The 18,275-nt window shown below is 37.5% G+C and overlaps 1 protein-coding gene across 19 annotated transcripts in view; it reads right to left on the bottom strand.

Moving 5' to 3' along the window:
- The window catches only part of GRIN2B (glutamate ionotropic receptor NMDA type subunit 2B), an 849,505-nt gene that overhangs the window by 533,458 nt on the left and 297,772 nt on the right, over nt 1–18,275 (bottom strand). For 15 of the 19 annotated variants that reach the window (XR_013179559.1, XR_013179558.1, XR_013179557.1 and 12 more), the window contains one exon: nt 13,032–13,134. The exons of 2 other annotated variants lie outside the window; for them this stretch is intronic. The gene's annotated coding sequence lies outside the window, so the exon portion shown is untranslated. Of the gene's footprint in view, nt 1–955; nt 1,005–3,424; nt 3,577–13,031; nt 13,135–18,275 lie in introns of those variants that run through there. 2 more of the 19 variants (XM_077170137.1, XM_077170138.1) reach the window with 2 other exon arrangements.

The raw sequence follows: 18,275 nt of genomic DNA on the forward strand, positions 1-18,275 counted from the left end.
TTTCAATGTAGAAAAAAAAGAGTCTTCTATTAGGAGAAGATGCCATCTAGGACTTTCATAGCTATAGAGGGGAAGTCAATGCCTGGCTTCAAAGTTTCAAAAGTCAGGCTGACTCTCTTCTTAGAGGTTAATACAACTGGTGGCAGCATTATTCACAGTAGCTAAAAGGTGAAAACTACCCATATGTCTCTCAAAAAATGAATAGATAAACAAAATGTGGTCCATGCACACAGCGGAGTATTATTTGGCTATATGAAAAAGTTATGAGATATGCTTTCTTGAAAGAAGAACCTTGAAAATATTATGCTCACTGAAATAACCAAGGTACATAAGGACAAATACTATATAATATCATTTATAAGAGAGTACTAGAAATAGCAAATTTGCAATGAATACAAAGTAAATTAGAGGTTGCCAGGGGGTGGGGAGAAGGGGGAAAGGGAAATTGTTGTTTGGAAAAATTTAAAAAAAAAATTATTAAGAGCAAAATATTCCCACTATCCTATATTATTGACAACCCCTTCCAATGTGAAAAAGTTCGACTGGGCATAGCCCAAATATCCCTAAAGAGAGGAAAAAGATCAAAGGTGATGGTGGAGTTATACAGAGAAGGCACAGTTTAACAAATGAACATGACTGCTGAATCATTATATTGATATTTCTTTTAATCTGCAGTATCTTAGAGCAGCTAGAAGTAAAAACCTAAAATTGTGGAGTTGTAACCCATACCAAGCACTTAAATCTGTTCTACAACTAATTGTTGCAATGTGCTTTGAAATTTATTGCCTTTTTTGTATATACGTTATTTTTTCACAAAAAAGAAAGAAAAGTCAAAAAAAATTTAAAGCAAAGTATTGTTCAAACTATTTTACAACCAATATGGCAAGAGTTCTGTCTAGTTATAAAGGATGTTATCTGTGGATTGGAGCAGAGTTCTAGAGGGGTCCTGCATTACCTTTTTTTTTAGGATCGCAGGCAGGAAACAGAGCTGGAGGAAGCAGCCTGGAAAGAAAAGTGGCACTTACAATCCAGAATAGTAGCTATTTACTAGCCAGCAAGTATTTCAATATTTTAGCCCTCAATATTGGCTTATCTTGGTGTGCTAGCTTCACATCAACCCTGACTGAATGAATGACAAACCCACCAAGACTTCTAATCAGAGAACGTTCTAGTACTTATATTGCCATCAGGACACTGTCATCAAATGCCTTCACCAAGTTTGACACCTTTTATTTCCAATAGACACTTCCTATTCTGTTCACAGATTGCAAGACAAAGACTCAGTCAAGTTAACTTTATAAGCTTATCAAATGGTAGGGCAGGACTTCAGCACGTATCTTCTTTCTCCATGCCCAGTCTTTTTAAACTACTAAATTCTGCTGGAGAATAAAAAGCCTCACAGCAGAGCTTGGTATAAGGGCTCTGAGTTCAAGTGAAAATTTGGGAAAGAATGGAGGGCTGCTCAGGTGTAGGGAGAGGGAAAAGAGAAAAAACATCTTTGACAACCCTTGTAATATTTTGCTCTTTGTAATTCTAAAAGCTAAAATTTCTCTTAGAATTTATGCAGTAAAATATGTTATATGTTCTGTTGTCTTTTTATTTCTTTTTCTGAATTGATGCAAATGTTCTAAGAATTGATGAATATGCAACTAAGTGATGATATTGTGAATTACTGATTATATATGTAGAACAGAATGATCACATGTTAATGGTTTAGTTTGTTTGTTGTTAAATTTTTTAATTAATAAATAAATTTAAAATAAAAAAAGTTATATGAAAAAAATAGTTCTGTGTACGAAGTATAATACTCAGATCAACATTAATATGGATTAAAAGCCTACTCTCCGCAGGTTCTCTGTGGTGAGAATTGAGAATACAAAGAAGGATCAAGAACCAATCCCTGCCATCACAGTTTTATAAAGCAGACTTATAAATAATGACAAAATTAAAAAGTAAATCTGATCAATTATTTATCTGATAAACAATAAAATGCTGTAAATGGCTCCAATGAATTTGATGTTTAATTAATTAACTTTGTGATTTCAGTAAATCCCACATAGCTCTTACTTTAGAGGTGGAGGCCAAAAAACTACTGTTAATTCTCTCACAGTGGATTTAGAACACACTTATTCATAAATCTCTGTTGTATTTTCAGTGAACAACAAAATCAAAGAATGAGATGTAAATCCAGAAAGATACCAGGCAAGATGGAAGATTTTGTTTGAACTCTCCCTTTCCACTTGCTTCTTTCACAACCCCCCAAATGTATTCCCAACTCATAGGAATCTGCTGTTTCCATCAGAATCATGAACATTTTTTGAGAGTTTATTCCCTTTACCAAGGTTCAGACATGATCACCATTTTAAGGAGAGGGGCAATAAGGGAAAGAGAAAGTTTTAGAGGGAATTTAGAAGAGGTGAGACAAAGAAGCGAGAGAATGAAAAGATGTGGGATGGAGAAATGAGACCATGAATGACAGGTGGTACCAGAACAACATGGCTGGCAGATAAGAAGGAGGCACTAAAGGTAAGAAGATGGAGAAGACAAGAGAGGAGAAAAGGGACTAGATAGCTACAACTCTGGATATTATGCCAAGGAATGAATGGGAGGAGGGGAGCTGGCAGAAACTTCATGGTTACCTAGTAACCAGAAAACTGTAACCTAGAAGCTATATAGCCTACATTCCATAGGATACAAGGGCCCAAGGGCTGAGGTTCAATACGGTCCGTGAACACACTCTAAGAAAGGCTAACAACCCTACTTTCCTCTCTTTGCCAGCTCCAAAAACATTTTCTATTTATAAACAGAAGGAGTTGGGCTGTCGCTTTAGGTGATTCAAAGGATCTGAAGAACGAAAATGGGGTGAAGAGCAAATATCAGACATCAGCCTTAAAACCAGTATGCCTCCCTAAATTTGCATCAATTTTTCCCTTCTGCAGCCAACCCTCCTTCTGCTTTCTAAGGAAGGTTACCATTTTCCTCTTCTGCAAATCCTGCTACTGCTTGTTTGTTTATAATTACATTTTTTATTTCATAGGAAAGAGACCCAAGGAATAAGAGAATATACTCCTTCCTGGATGTTGGCTTTTCTTAAGTCTATGTCTTTTTTTTTTTTTTTTTTTTTTGTCCGCCCCCATACAGGCCAGCTGCTTTCACTTGTCCAGTTGATTCAGCATTTTAATGAAAAAGTTTATCCTCTTCCCATTCAGCTTAGGGTAATTTTTGCCTATGCAAATCATTATAATTAAATTCAATTTAAATGTGAGAACCTCCCTGAGACCATATGCTAAACCTGCCTTTGGATAAGGAAGTTGGTATTTTCGTCTTATATTAAATTCAAAGGTGTGTAAAGATACGAGGTTTTCAATGAAGATAAAGAGGTTAACCTCTTTAAAAAAAAAAAAAAAGAAGAATTATTACTCACACATAGCTGAAATGAAATCACTCGACCTTCAATAAAACATTTTCATTAAACACAATCTACCATGAGTGGCTTCTACCAAATGAATTTGTTATTGATACAGAGAAATAGAGAGAGATGAGGAAAAACTAAGAGGTTTTCAGTGGATTTTTGAAATGAGGGACTGAAACATAGGAGAAGATTCTTATAGAGAATATTGAGCATTGTTTGACAACCCAGCATCCCTTGTTTCCTTGGAATTTCCTGTTTCAAAATTCCTCTGAAAAACCATCTTCTCATTCTTAGCCACAGAATTTGGAAGAATTAGACCCTTCGACTCCCGGGGCCTGCTTTCATGGAGTTAAGCTAATTATTATTTCCCATTCTCCTAGAAATAGTGCCTTGGTTAGCAATCAGAACCAGTAAGGTGTTTGCTAGAACTTAAGGCAAGAAGAAAATTCCACTCTCCAAGAACTATGCAACAAGACTTTCTCTTCTTGAAATGTGTGGTTTGAAGAAACAAGATCTCGAACTGTTGTAGTCATTCTATATTGGAAAAGGATCAAGAGCGGATGGTGGCCACTCTGAGGATTAAGATTTTACCTAGGAAGGCAGTGCAAAGAGATACCGATCACTTTGGTGACATCATTTGAGCCTTTGGAGCAAGCTGGTGCTCTCTGGGTTTTTTAGCCACATGTATCCGTCTTTGTGGCTTAAGGAATTTGATTTTTCTGTCACTTTCAACCAGAAGAATCCTATCTTTCTGGAAGAGTAAGTTCCCTTGAAGTATTAAGGCAAGTTCAGATGAATCCCCAGTCTTGAGTCAATAGAAAGATGACCTAAATTACAGGGACAGTGGATTAGATCAGGGATTGATCTATTACCTGGGCCTAGATGATCATCTGAATCACCTGAAAATTTGGTAAACCTACATGTTTCCACAACCAATCCCTGTAAATTATGATTCAATAGCATTAGATGGCAGGCAGCGTACTTTCAAACTCAGATAGCTGTGATTTTATGAAATAAAATTTTTCAATGTAGGTAATTTGACCAAGAGAATGAAGATAATCATAGTTAATAAGCTACGCAAGAAGAGAATGTAGAAAGATGAGGGCAAAAAAAGGAGGCAAGTTTCATTCTCTTATTCATGTATTATTTAGGGTCTTCTATTAACAAAGCACTAGAATATAACTTGTTAAAAGATGATTAGAAAGTTAAATAAGACAAAATCTATCAATACAAGGAGTTTTCTTATCTGATGAGGACCTAAACATACAAACTTATAAGTCCATTGCAAATCAGTACATTGCAAGTACTGAAAAAAAAAATTCTATAGTCTTTAGCAGCTTACTAAGCATATTCACACTCATTATATCATTTGATTCTCACAACAACTCTTTGAGATAGGCAGCTGCACTTCCCTATTTGGCATACTTGAAGAAACTGAGACTCAAAGTGTACAAAGATAAATGTAAATGAATGTCACTGTGGCATTATCTGAAATAGGAGAAAACTGAAAACTGTCTAAATATCCATCAACAGTGGAGTGGCTAAATACATTATATTATACTGTACAAGGGAAAGGAAGGCAACTATTAAAAATAATGAGGCCAAGTTCCTGTCCTGGGTAAAATAAAGTAAGCACAGTCTACCCAGTCTCCCATAAATTAGGATTGCCAGATTTAGCTAATAGAAATATGGGATTTACAGTTAAATTTTAATTTCATATAAACGATAATTAATGTTTTCGCATATGGGACAATATATGAGACAAGCTTACATAAAATATTTTACGGAGCATCCTCTGTTTTATCCGGCAACGCCATGCTGAATGCAACTAAAAACCTGGCCAAAATGCATGGAAAAACTATCTGAAAACTCTGAAAAGAAAAGGGGAACACAGAGGCTGTGAACCTACACTGGCTTCTCTGCCCTTCACTTCACCACCCTCTGGCTCATTGCCCCATATCCTCCTCAGCTTCTAGCCAGGCCACCATGGAGATTAGAAACTCACTGCCTAAAATATTTTCTAAAGAATAAACATTACAAATCATTGAATAAGGCAACTAACTATGAAGATCCAATTGGTTTGCTGGAGGAGCACAACTTCCAGCAGCCACAAGAGATACTGTCTCTTAGCTGTCAACTGAAACAAGCTCCCGCTCGGGAGGTTTCCAGTAGTTCCTGTGCTGTGCTGGGGAAACTGCGAAGCAAACTCAAACACAGCACTTACTAATACAGGGGCCTGGCGGAGTTATAGAAGGCAGGCTTTGAACCTAAGCCTTTCAGAACAACAGCCCTGCCCACGTGGATAGCGTCTCTGCGGTTGCTGCTCTGAACTCAGACCTTTGTGTCTGTGGAGGAAAAACTAAGTAAGGGTTTGCAGTGGAAGGAACCAACATCACAAGGGAAGGGGAGAGAATTTGAAAGAAAATTCACTTGCCGCATTTCTGGCAGGAGAGTTCCTTAGTGGAAGAATATGGGCTTTAGAGTTAGAAAGACTTTAAATCTTTACTCTGCTACATTCTATTACTTTTGGGTAAGTTCTTTTAATTGCTTTGAGCCTCACAGGGAGGTGTGAGGTTTAAATGAGAGAATACAGGTAAGATCCTTTGCACTTGTCGGACCACCAATGTGCTTTTATAAATGGCAGGTATTATTATTCTGAGCAATCCATTTTTACACCAATACAACAGACATAGGAGCTATTTGTTAGTGAAAGGAGACTCCTAGTCTCTTCTTTTATGTCACCCTTTTGCTAAAATATCTACACCAAGGTACATCATGATTACGCCTGAGGTACATTTGATTATGTACCCCAACATAGTCGTGTTCTCAATATTAACCTGCGTCTCCGTGTGTATAAACCCACTGTAAATAGGAACTTTCAAAAATGTTGTTTTTAGTTAAAATGTGGCCATCTGAAGCAGGGTGGGCCTTAATCCAGATTACTAAGGCTTTTTAAAGAGTCTCTAAAGTCACAGAAGTCAGAAAGGAGAGGATGTTGCCATATGATGGGAGACAAAAATAAAAGCCACGGAACCCCAAGGATTGCTGGCAGCCAGCCTTTGGAAAGAAAGCAAGGGTTGCTGATGTCTTGATTTAGGGCTCCTTTTAGCCTCACATCTGTGGGCCAGCTTCTGATTAATCAAGACAGTAGTGTAAGACACTTCAGGGTGCCATTTCCTCACAGAATCTTTTAACAACTAACAAAACTGGCAGGCCCATCTTCCTCAAAATTCCATAAAAGAGTGTCGCAGTAACAGGGCAAGTGTCAAATCAAGAAAATACAGCTTTAAATAAGGTAAGGAAAGTTCCTGGTACCCTTGCTGACCCCCACCCCTACCCTTCCTGGGCATGGCGTGCTGCCAGCCTGAGCGGCCAGTGTCATCCATGACCCTCTTCTACAGGGAGCAGAGTAACCCCTATGCACCTCCTGGAGTGACTATATGTCAGTGCTAATCTATATGGCGGTAGCAGAAAAGAAAGAGCCTGTAGATTCACCCCAGATCCTTTTCCCAGCACTTGCCCAGGAAGCAGAAGCAGCTTACAGACACACAAAGCAGTATAAAAAAGCAATGAAGTCAAAGGGGCCTGAGGCAAAGTATTATCTGCTTTAAGTCATACAAGAGAGCACTTGAAAGAGAGAGAATGTCTATTTCATGGGGGAATAGAAGGAGTATGTAAATTCCTGTGAACAGGGGACTTACTAAGGCCATGAGCAAACACAAAGACACAGGCTCAATAAAGACAGGGGCTGATATTTTTGATAGAAGGACTAAAGCATGAAGAAGAGCACTAGACAGTACAAAACCAATTTGGAAAGACTGTGTAGGTATTTTTTGCATTGGTTTGTTTTTGTTAGCTCCTGGCACTCAAGGAAATCTCTATCATATCACTATCTGGATACAAACTTAGGGAACAGACAGCTCAGGGACTAAATCCCAGAGTCAACACTTAAAAATATTAAAATGTACAGGGTGCAATAAAAGATTTTAAGACAAAGAGACAGGAGATGATGGCCCATTCAAAGGAATAAGACAAAAATCCACCAAAGAAGAACACCACACATTGGACATATCAAATACTTTAAAAATTGATCATCAACATGCTCAAGAAGACAAGGGAAAATGCAAAGAAAGAACTAAGCGGTAGCAGGAAAACAATGAATGAACAATATGAGAATCTCAATAAACAGATGGAAAATTTTAAAAGGAATTAAAAAAATACTGGAGTTGAAGACCTTAATAAATGAAATATAAAAATCCTACGGGATTTCAACAGCAGATTGTATATGGCAGAAAAAAGAATCAGGTGAACTTTAACAAATATTCCCAGAAGAATTAACACCAGTCCTGCTCAAACTATTCCAAAAAAATTGAAAAGAACACTCCCTAACTCATTCTATGAGACCAGCATCACCCTCATACCAAAGTCAAAAAAAGATAATACAAGAAAAGAAAATTACAGAACAAAATCCCTTATGCATACAGAAGCAAAAAATCCTCAGTAAAATACTAGCAAACAAAATCCAATAGCACGGGCGGGCCACGGTGGCTCAGCAGGTAAGAGTGCTTGCCTGCCATGCCCGAGGACCCAGGTTCGTTTCCCGGTGCCTGCCCATGTAAAAAAAAAAAAAAAATCCAATAGCACATTAAAAGAATTATATTCCATGATCAAGTGGAATTTATACCAGCTATACAAAGGTGGTTCAACATAAGAAAATTAGTTAATCTAAAATACACCACATTAATAGAGCAAAGGATTTATAACCAACCACATGATCATCTCAATTGATGCAGAAAAGGCATTTGACAAAATCCAGCACCCTTATTGATGAAAACACATAGAAAGCTAGGAATAGAAGGAAACTTCCTCAACAAGATCAAGGGCATATATATATATATATATAAAAAACCTCATCAATATCATATACAATGGTGATAGACTGAAAGCCTTCCATCTAAATTCAGGAACAAGACAAAAGATGTCCAATATCACCATTATTATTTAACATTGTTCTGGAAGCTATAGCCATAGAAATTAGACAAGAAAAAAATAAAATAAAAGGCCTCCACATAATAAAAGGTGAAGTAACACTTTCCTTATGTGCAGATGTCATGATAATATATATAGAAAATCCTGAAAAATCTACAACAAAACTATTAGAGCTAATGAACAAATTCAGCAAATTGGCAGGGTACTGGATCAACATACAGAATTCCACAATGTTTCCATACAATAATAATGACCAACCTGAAAAGAAATCAAGAAAAAAATTCTATTTACAATAGCGATTAAAAGAATCAAATCTCTAAGAATAAATTTAACCCAGGAAGTAAAGGATTTATACATGGAAAATTACAAAACATTGCTAAAATAAATCAAAGAAGACATGAATAAATGGAAGTACATTCTGTATTCATGGATTGGAAAACTCAATATTGTTAAGATGTCAATTCTACCAAAGCAGTTTGTGAATTCAATGCAATTCCAAGTAAAATTCCTACAGCCTTTCTTTTACAGAAGTGGAAAAGTCAAACATTATATTTATTTGGAAAGCTAAGGAACAGTGAATAGACAAAACCATCTTGAAAAAGGTCAATACAGTGGAAGACTCATATTTCCAGATTTTAAACCTTATTACAAAGCCACATTATTCAAAAGATCATGGTGCTGGCACAAGGACAGACATATAGACCAAAGGAATAGAATTGTGAACTCAGAAATAAACCTTCACATCTATGGCCAATTGATTTTTTTTATTTTTAATATTTTTAACTAACAGTTTTACATGAAATATACACAAGAAATAATATAAGCACTTGGAAAGTTATTCAACTTTCTTAATAGCTACTCATTAGCCATTAAGAAAATGCAAATTAAAATCACAAAAAGATGCTAATATACAATGATGATTTAGTATGATTCAAATATTTTTAAAAATGGTAATATGAAGTGCTGTCAATGATGTTAGACTTATACCTGTGTTTCTCTTTTTTTAATGGAGCTGTTTGAAAAGGATATTTTAATTTCATTCTCCAAGTGTTCATTACTAGTATATAAAAATTATGACTGACTTTATGTTCACCAGTATCCTGTTATCTTGCTAAACTCATATTAGTCCTAGGAGCTGTTTAGTAGATTTCTTAGGATTTTCTATGTAGACACAATCATGCCAAATAAAAGAGGAAATCACAAAATTTTATATGTTGTATGATTTTTTGCATATGACTTTTTGAAAAAGGCAAAATTATAGAGCTGGTTACCAGAGATTAAGGGTAGGGATCAGTTTAACAACAAAGGGGAATTGCGGAGGTGATGGAAATGTTCTCTATTATAAATTATGGTGGTGATGATATAGTAATACAGTAACACAAGTCTGTACATGTTAAAACTCATAAAACTACAACAAAAATTTTAATTTAATATAATAAAAACTATAAAAATGAGAGAAGGTAACAGTAATATGTACTGTTTAGTTTTAAAATTTACAGAAGTTGTTAAATAGTATGAATTCATTATTATAAAGTAAAAGTTTGTGCAAATGAGTATGTGTGTGTATACATGTGTGTTTCTATGCATGCATTATTATATAGACATATCTTTAAGTATCCAAAACAAAATTCTTAACAGAGTTTTCCCAGCAAAGACCTCAAATATCATGGAAAAGATATTTTTTTTTTGGGTTCAAGATTGTTTTTATTTTCAGAGCCTGCAACAGTTAGTTAGCAATGCTAGCTGAGCTGGTTAACAATCAGAAGGCCATCTCACCTTCCTCTTCAGGATTCAACCAACAGAATCCCTATAAACAAGATCGAGGACGAAAATGGGATGTGTCTCAATGTGTGTGGCAGAAGAGGCCTTCTCCCACTCCTCTCCCTCATACCCCTACTCCTCACTGTGCCCTCCCCGCAGACTTAACTCACAGACAATAAAGCGGTTGAAGTTGGAAATGCCTTGTTGTGCAACAGTAACTGAACAGAAGGACTCAGCTTCTTAGAAAAAACATTGTTCTGTATTTAATGTGCTTGCTATGATTCGAGGTGACGGAAGGGGTAGTACAAAGTTGAATCTTGGCCTCGAGAAATTTACATTCAGAAGACAAGATATATACAAACACATAACCACCCAACAAGTTAAAAAGGTAGTAGCGCTACTGGTGAAAATTTTCTCAAAAGTGTTTTCTGCTGAGAGTAAGGAAATTCAGAGTGAGACTAGGTTTTGAGGAGTTAAAGTGCTTGTAATAATAAACTATTACAGTGAATGTGCTAAAAAGGCAACAAGATATAACTAAAAGGATTATTCAGTAACAATAAAAACCCAGTTGGATTTAATAGCAGGAATTTACAAAGAACCATATCATCTCAGATGGATCACGTCCTCTAGTAATGTTTAATTTTTTTGGAGAAAAAGTTGGAAATTCAACAGTGGAAAAGATCCAAGGTTTATCTGACATTAAGATGTACATTACTTAATTCATTTCACAAGAATGTGTTGAACACCTACTATGTGGCAAACCCAAGGCACAGTGGAAGGAAAAGGGGGAGATATAACTGCCAATAAAAGTATACTGACAAATGAGGACTTTGAGAAAATTTGAGATTTACTCAGTGGAAATGAAATAGGCCTACCTTATAGTAATTGCAGTAAAATAAGAAATAATGTAACAAAAAGAGATAAACCTCAGATAAATTAAAGCCCCCAATATCCCTAAAATTCTTTAAGTGAGGTCTGAAATGAGTTCTACACAATGATAAGGATTTCAAAGATGTCATAACTGAAAAATGCCAAAGTTTAGTCAAATTAAATTTTAACCTCCTCTTGGTTCTAACTTAATCCCTTCTGAACCATTTGACACCTAGTTAGTTTGAGGATGAAAAGTGGCTAGCTGTGATTTCAAGAACAGGTGGTTAATTCTCAAAAACGTATTTCAAAATTTTGTTGAATTTATTTGCAGGGTAGCTTATGTTTAGCCCAGGTAAAGGCTGTGTTCTTGGAATAAAATATCTGTGGTGCTCTGAAAACTGAGAACTATCCAGACATCATCCTTCTCATCAGTTACTCAACAATAATAGTTCTGGATTAATCATTGCTTATCTCCAGAGTAGAGACCTGGAGACAAAGTCATGTGCTATATGACCCAGTAGTAGGAAGGTAAAGAAGCCCAGATATAAGATTCAGACATTTATATTCTTTTCCTGATTTTGCTGAACCATATCCTTTGCCTATAATAAAACTGTTCCACGGCTATACATTGAGTCTTGTGAGTCTTTTCAGCAATCAGTAATGAGAAATTTAGGTAATTGATATAATTAACACAACAGGCAAGGGATATAAGAAGGCATAGAGAATAATTCACTTATTTATTCAGTCTTTAGTAAATGTTTACTGGCTCCAAAAATCTTATAGGCAATTGGCAGAAAAAAAGGACTCAGGTATGGCCTTGGTCACAAGATGTTCACATCCTGAAGAAAAATATAGACAGGCAAACAAAAGATCACAACCAGTTGTAATGACTGCTAAAATAGGGGTGTGTGAAAACAACAGGGACTTAGTAAATCTTTTTTGAGGGATTTGCTATGAGGCTTTGTATTTGAGCTTGGCCATGAATATGAGTATGGGTTATCAAAGAAAACTAAAAAAGGGAAAGGAAGAGTATATTTAAAGAAATAGAGGTGTGGTATTATTTATAGGTTTTCATCAATAGGGAGATACCTTAAAAATTACAGTAACAGTTGTGCAACTGAATATTATATAGCCCTTAAAAGAAAAAGAAAATTGCCTAAGTACTAATAAAGAAAAATATCCACCAAAATGTAGTATATATCTATAATTCTGTTCCAAGAAGGAGGCCATGATGAGGACAAAGAAGAAGCAATATTTGAAGAAAAACTGGTGATAATTTTCCAAAATTGATGCAAGACGTGATGTCACAAATTAAGAAACCTAATGAATGCCAAGTAGAATAAATATAGAAAATAATACTCAGGCACATAACAATAAAATTAATGAATACAAAAAAACAAAGAACAATGTTAAAAGCAGCCACAAAAATAAGACTACCTTCAAAGTGCCAATAATTTGACTAACCCATAACCCTCAAGACAGATTATAGAAGCCAGTGGACAATGGAGTTGCATCTTCAAAGCAGTGAAAGAAAAGAGCAGGAATCCAATATTCTGTAACCAGAAGGATTATCCTTCAAGAATTCAGATGCAATAAACTTACTAATAATCACCCAAAAATAGTAAGATGCAACCAATCTAATAGAAGAAGGGAAGCAGAATAAAACAACTCAATATGAAAGAAGGAAAGAAATGAAAGAAAAAGGAATACAGGGTAGATGCAACAAATAGAAAAGTAGTAGTAAGGTGGACTAATAAGGTCCAATACACACCCCTAATTACATTAAAATGTAAATGGCCTAACTGCTACAATTTTTAAAAGTTTTGTTTTTAGAGAGGATTGAAAATCAACTGTATACTACTTAGAATAAATACATCTGAAATTAGAGATATGTGGTAACTAGTCAGCAAAAATACCACCACCACCCCCAGTAGTTTCCACCTCCCATTTTTCATGCCTATCATACTATCCTCTCCTTTAACCTGAACTTGTGACTTACCTTTTGGACCAATAAAATGTAATGGAAGTAATGCTGTGTGACTTTCAAAAGTAGGTTGTAATAATCCTTGAATCATCCACCTTGACTTTTTGGAACACACACTCTGGGGAAATATAATCATAATATAAGATGTTGAAATACTCTAAAACCATCTATCTGTGGAGAAACCCAAGCTAGCCATGTGGGGAGGATACATGGAATAAAAAAGAGAGAGATGCCCAGGAGAGTGACTATTTGGTAGTGTGAGGAGCTCAGCAGACCCCTTCACCCAAGAAATTAAAGAAAATTACCTGTAAAATAACAACCATTTAAAGTATTTAAGGGCATACATCAAATAAAACATTTAATCAAGAATATCTACTAAAACTTGGCTTGAAAAGTGAGAATCTGAGGTATTTGAAAGAAGATCTGTGTTTTAGTTTGCTAGGCTACTCAAAGAAGATACTGTAAAATGGCTTTTAACAATAGGAATTTATTAGCTTACAGCTTGAGGCCATGAGAATATCCAAATCAAATAGTCATCAGGGGAATGCTTTCTTCCCAAAGACTGGCTGCCAGCTATCTTTGGTTCCTCTGCCACATGCAGGGCATATGGTGGTACCTGCTGTTCTCTCCCTTCTCTTCCAGGTTTCACTGCTTTCAGCTTCTTGCTTCCATGGCTTTCTTGCTCTCTTTTTCATGAAAAGGTTGTACTTACAATAGGTTTATACCCACAGGAGTGGATTAACTTTAAGACCATGATTTTCTGGGGTACACACAGTTCCAAATCACCACATCCCAACCTCTGGGCCCCCAAAAGGCATGTTCTTTCAATATGCAAAATACATTCATTCCTTCACAAGATCCCAAAAGTCTTAAATCATTAAAGCAATAATGCTTAGTACAAAGTCTCAGCAAAATCAGTTATAGGTGTGTTCGGTTCTGAGACACAATTCCCCTCCATATGTGGAGCTATAAAACCTAGACAGCAAGTTATCTACTTCTGATATACAAAGGAGGGACAGGCATAGGATAAACATTTCCATTCCAGAAGGGAGAAATTAGAAGGAAAATAGAGATCACAGATCCTAAACCATCCTGAAACACTGCAGGGCATACTCCATTATATTTCAAGGTCTAAGGCTCATCTATAGAATGATATTTTGTCCTCCAGTCCTGATGGAGCTGCAGTCCCACCCTTTGCATGCTGTCTCCAAATACTGGGGTGAAGGTAGAATCCTCATCAAACATCAGGGTGGTGGCCAGACTCTAGGCTCAACCCTCTTCAAACACTAGGGTGGTGGCCAGGCTCTCCACCCCAGGAATCTAAGAAAACAGGATGATAAAATTTTCTGAACCATGTGGCAGAAGGCCTTCCCACTCCAAGCACCAGGGCATACTCACCCTTTCCATACACATGGATATGTCTGCTATCTTGACCCAAGAAGATGTCTTTAGTCCAATCTTCATCATTCATGCTTCTGCCTTTGAAGTCATTTTTCCTTCAATCTGTCCTTTTTATGTCCCTTTTAGGCCAGGTTGGCAGGGCTTCCATTCTCACAGATCTTGCAAAAAACTTATTGGTTTCACATGTAGGTACCCAGGGGTCCAAACCATGAGTCAAAAGAACTTTCCACAAATCCTTCCTAGACAACTGCATTTCCAATCCTGACTTGCAGTGAAATGAATGACTGTTCATTTAAACCCTAACATGGAGCACTCCTCCCTGGGGACAAACTTTTCAGAAACTCAGAAATTCCAAAACCATCAGTTTCTGATTTCTTTGTACCCAGGTATTTAGTAATCAGTTTATACCTTCCCTCTCATATTTTACTAAAACCTACAAGGAGAAAACCAGGCCACACTTTCCAGTTAGCTTCAAAATTTCCTTAGCTAAATATACAACATTATCACTCAAATTCTGCCTTCCATCCAATATTGGAACTCAATTTTGTCAAGTTCTCTGCTACTTTGAAACAAAGAGATTGTCTTTCTTTCAGTTTCCGATAACACAGTCACCATTTCCATATAAGGCCTCATCAAAAGTACCTTTAGCATACATATTTCTACCAACAGTTTCTTCAAAGCAATCTAGGCCTTCTGTAGCAAACAGACTTTACCTATTAAACAATTCTAAAGCCATTTCCACATTTTTTGGCATTTTAATAATAGCACTTCTGGTACCAAAATCTGTTTTAGTTTCCTAAGCTTCTCAAGCAAACACCATGAAATGGTTCCCCTTAAACAATGAGAATTTATTTGCTCATGGTTTGGAGGCCAGAAAAATATCCAAATCAATACATCATCATCAGAGTAAAGTTTTCCTTCCCAAAGACTGGCTGCCAGCAGTCCTTGGCTCCTCTACCATGTGGTAAGGTATATGGTGACATCTGCTGGTCTCTCCCTTCTCTTCCATGTTTTTTCCCCTTTTTTGCTTTTTTTTTCTTTCTGCTTGTAGCTTCCATGGTGTGCTCGCTCTCTCTCGCTCTCTCTCTCTCTCTCTCTCCCTCCCTCCCTCTGTGTGTGTGTGTGTGTGTGTGTGTGTGTGTGTGTGTGTGTGTGTGTATTCATTCCATTTATAAAGCACTTAAGTAGGAGAATTAAGGTCCATCCTGAATGAGGCGGGTCACACCTTCACTTAAGTAGCCTCATCAAAAGGTTCTACTTACAATGGGTCTACACCCACAGGAAAGGACTAAATTTTAAAACATGCCTTTCTGGGGTACATACTACCTCAAAGCACCACAACCTGATACATCCCTTTTTCCTTCTCCCAGATCAGTGAAATAGAAATTTTATTCCAGAATGCTGCAGTAAAGGGCATAGGCCTCCCTCTCTCCCATCTCTCAATCAGAGGGCTATCTTACCAGGAAAGGCAGTGCATCAAATTCCCTACCTACACCAGCTAACAGTTGCAGAGTCTAAATTCTAGGTGAGTGAAGCCAAGAAGTATGAGTTCCCTTCTTCTGCCTAGCTCCCACATGGGTCAGGGGCTTTACTTTGGGCATGGTGCCACTGAGAATACTGGAGACCCAATACCTGAGACCCACAAGCAGGGGCATGTGTTCCAGGCAATTCAAGAAGACCTGGGCCTGATGCTCTCTCTACCCTGAGCTCAAAGGAGGGGTTGCTCAAAGAGAAGCATGACCTCATGTCTTCCCCCAGAAGAAGTGCTATGGCTCAAAGAGTTTGCCTGAGGAGAGAAGACCATTAAGCAAAGAAGGAATTGACTTCGCTTGCAATAGAGTGTTTAAAAGTCCAAGCCTATGCACATTTTAAAAAACAGTAGAAGCTGTAATGAAAGGCAATTGGGAGGAAATGGATAGATTCATTGGAAATGTAGGCTGAACTATAGTCTGGCTAGTTTGGCAGAGAGAAATCGAGAAACAGGCAGCTTAAAGGAGCCCTCTGTGGGCATAACAAATCTCAAACACTGATCTTAGAAATTATACCTTCCAAGAACCCAATTTTTATTGGATCAGTTTGTGAAGCCAATTACGCACCAGGGAATTGTTGAAAACAATTGAGCAAACAGCTGTAAATTATTGGAGTTTAACAGCTGGTTGTTGCCAGGGAAAGAGACAGTCAAAAAGAACCCTGCCCAAACCACTGTCATTCCAGGATCTAAAGGTGGCTGTGGGAAATACCCAAGCCTACAGCCCTGAACAGCAACATCAAAAACTGTACAGTTTCAGGGAGAGAGAGACTTTGCTAAAATAATAGTCTGTCACTAAGCAGATAAATGATCAATTAAGAATAACAAGACCCAGGGTGGTGCAGGGGGGTGATGAGTACTCAGAGTTGCTACAATATTTTATTCAAATGTCTAAACCTTTCCACAAGAGTTTTTCACAAGATGGTAGAGTAGGGAGCTCAAGGATTCAGTTCACGCTCTGGGACAGCTAGTAAATAGCCCGGAACTGTCTGAAACAACTATTTGGGAAGCTCCAGAGACCAGAAGATTCTACACAATCCAAGGAAGAGACTGGCAAACTGTGGTGAAGATCTGTAAGTAGATATCTCCAAGCTGTGGGGGCTGGTGCCTACCCCCCACTGGCATGACAGGCTGCCTTGAAAGCTACTACCTAGCTAGAAATAGAAACCCTCTTTCACAAGAATGGGGAGGGGGACACAGTCAAGCACATCAAGTCAACCTTTTAATTAGTGATTTGGAGTGTTGGATTATTGCTCCAAGAACAGCTACAGCCTCACTTCAGTACAGAAAGCAGCCAGCAGCCTCCATTTTAACCCTATCCCCAACAGGGATGGAAGTGGGGCTGTAGAGAGATAAAGTAATTTCTTGGAGCGGTGAGGAACAGTTGGCTGGAGGGCAGATCTTCCCCAAGAAAAGGGGTGGGGGGGAGGCAAAGGCCCAGCATTTGCTGTCCTTGATTACAGAAATCAGGTTGCATGATCTGGGATCTGATCAACCGTTTCATCCCACCCCAGCCAAAAGCAGCCAGCAACCTCTGTCTCAACCAGACTCCCAGCAGGGGTGGAGTTGGTTAAGAATTAATGGCCTATGTGATGATGTTAAGAATTACTGATTGCATATGTAGAATGGAATAATTTCTAAATGTTGTGTTAATTTCTTTTTTTCTTTAATTAATAAAAAAAAAAAAGAATTAATGGCCTAGTATCACCTTAGGACTGCAGGAAACAGTTGGCTGAAGAACAGCATCTGCTGGGCAAACCAGGAAAGCACAGTCTAGAGGAGCCAACATAGAAAAGATTGACAATCTTCTCTGTCTCCTCCCCAGGACACTTTGAAACCAATCTACACCCACTTTGTTGGTCCCTGGACCTGTTTTGACAGGGAAAAACTGACTTGGGAAGGTCCTCTCTGGGGGGAATCCCTCTCCTAGAATTAACCCTCCAGGTAAAAGCAGCTAGAGATAACAAAAGGAGTGTTAAAAACATATAGAGGCAATCAAAAACAAACAGAACAAATCAGCATTCCCAGATTAGTAACAGGAAAAGCTTTCTCCTGGGGGGATGAAACAAGTGCACAAATACTGCAATCTCAAAAATCATACCATATTCCCAGAGCCTACACATGCCAGAAAAAAAAAAAAATCATACCATGTATCCAGGCAAGAATCAGATGAATAAGGGCTGAAAAAAATCTGATCACAAGCTATTCTAAAGCTCAAAAATAAGTTGAACCTAGTGTCAAAGAAGAGCTTTAGCACAAAACCAATCAACAAGAAAACCCTAGGCAAGACAGAGAAACTGACCTCCAGAGTAAACTCTTCAAGAAAATCA

Source organism: Tamandua tetradactyla, chromosome 7 (assembly GCF_023851605.1).
Source record: "Tamandua tetradactyla isolate mTamTet1 chromosome 7, mTamTet1.pri, whole genome shotgun sequence".
NCBI classification, from domain to species: Eukaryota; Metazoa; Chordata; class Mammalia; order Pilosa; family Myrmecophagidae; genus Tamandua; species Tamandua tetradactyla.